Consider the following 1,932-nt stretch of genomic DNA (forward strand, 5'->3'; position numbering starts at 1 on the left):
TAACTACCAGAAGACTGTTGAAGAAGCTAAACGAGGATATTTGTCAAATATTATTGTATCTAACAGTCACAAACCGCGTGTTCTGTTTAAAGTAATTGGGTCTGTGTTGGACCCTCCACAGCCTACCTGTATAGAAGCATCAGTTGAGATGTGTGATTGTTTTCTACAGTTTTTTAATGAGAAGGTTGCCACTATAAGGGCTTTTGTTCCAGCTCCTGTGTTAGATCCTTCTGACTGCGCCCCTTGTCTGGCTGTTTTTGATACATTTGAGGCTGTGACTCTCCCGTTTTTGGAGGAGGTGGTTAGCCAGGTTAAGCCATCTGGCTCCCCTAGAGATGCTATTCCCCCGTCCTTATTTAAGGAGGTCTTTCCTTGCATAGGAATGTTGGTTCTGGCTATTATTAATAGCAGTGTGTCCTCTGGTGTTGTCCCTGGACAGTATAAGCATGCGGTCGTGCAGCCGCTGCTTAAGAAGCCAGGTCTTGATCCTTCTATTTTGAGTAATTTTAGGCCAATCTCTAAGTTATCTTTTATTACGAAAATTTTAGAGAAAGTGGTTTTTATACAGTTGAAATCCTTTTTAGATAAGCAAAATGTATTGGAGATTTTTCAATCTGGTTTTAAATCTCGGCATAGTACAGAGTCCGCATTATTAAAGGTTTTTAACGACATCTACTTGGCAACAGATGCAGGTGGCTATGTGGCTATTGTCTTGTTGGATCTGACGTCTGCTTTTGACACGGTTGACCACGACATCCTAATATCTCAACTTGAGGAGTTAGTGGGCATCCGTGGTACTGCCTTGAAGTGGTTTAGGTCTTATCTGTTGGATAGGACGATGTCTGTTCGTGTTGCTGATGCTGAGTCCTCGTCTACCCTGTTGGTATCTGGGGTTCCGCAGGGCTCCGCTTTGGGGGCTACGGACCTAGTAGATACAATGGAGAAGCTCAACAGTTCGGTGCTAAAACTGACCAGTAAACTCTTGTGCTAATGTTTCTCTGAAGGAGAAGCTGGCACACTGTAATCCCAGAATTTGGTTTTAATTAAACCTTTGAGTGATCATTAATTATTCTTTTGTGTTTTGAAAGCCATCTCATTACTAAATCACATTAGTGGTTTGCACTACTCAGCTGAAATATACAATGATCATGTTAAGTGGAGAAAACCTAACAGAGCTGAGCACAGAGTCCTATCTCTTCAGTTAATAAAGTACTGTACACATAAATTTAAGATCTGTCAGAAGTTCAGACCTCAAAATTGCATTCTCACTAAAGACGTTTGGTGTACACTGGAAAACATGAGTTTTGGTCATTTCATGTTAATTCAACTTAAGAATGTAAAAAGAAAATTTCAGACCACTAAACCAATTACTTCCTCTTGGCTCTATTTTCAGGAAGCATTATGCGGATGATGTACAGATGTATTTGCCACTGAGGGGAAGGGACGCATCATCAGTTGCATCACTATTGTCATGTTTTGATGACGTTAGGAAGTGGATGACCTTACACTTATTGAATTTGAATGATACGAAGACCGAGGTTATAGTGTTTGGTCCAAATAACTCCCCCCAGTTGATTTCAGTTCCTTGGAATGGTACGTGCGGTCCACCGTTACTAACCTTGATGTTAAAATAGACTCTGTTCTTAGAATGGAATGTCAGGTGAATGCAGTTGTACAGGCCAGTTTTTATCACCTCTGGCAACTGGCAAAGGTGAAGCCCTTTCTTTCACGGCAGCATTTTGAGACGGTAATACATGCATTTATTACGTCTCGTGTGGATTATTGTAATGCACTATATTTTGGGCTCAGTCAGGTCGCCCTTGCCCGCCTCAGGGACTCCAAAATGCTGCTGCTCGTCTATTGGTTGGAGGGCGTAAAAGTGACCACATCACACCCATTTTGGCTTCCCTGCATTGGCTGCCGGTGTGTTTT

At 41.9% G+C, this 1,932-nt stretch overlaps 1 protein-coding gene across 5 annotated transcripts in view; it reads left to right on the top strand.

Moving 5' to 3' along the window:
• ap2a1 (adaptor related protein complex 2 subunit alpha 1) overlaps window positions 1–1,932 on the top strand; it is a 37,647-nt gene that overhangs the window by 15,046 nt on the left and 20,669 nt on the right. The gene's annotated exons all lie outside the window — the stretch shown is intronic.

Source organism: Monopterus albus, unplaced genomic scaffold (genome assembly GCF_001952655.1).
Source record: "Monopterus albus unplaced genomic scaffold, M_albus_1.0 scaffold92.1, whole genome shotgun sequence".
NCBI classification, from domain to species: domain Eukaryota; kingdom Metazoa; phylum Chordata; class Actinopteri; order Synbranchiformes; family Synbranchidae; genus Monopterus; species Monopterus albus.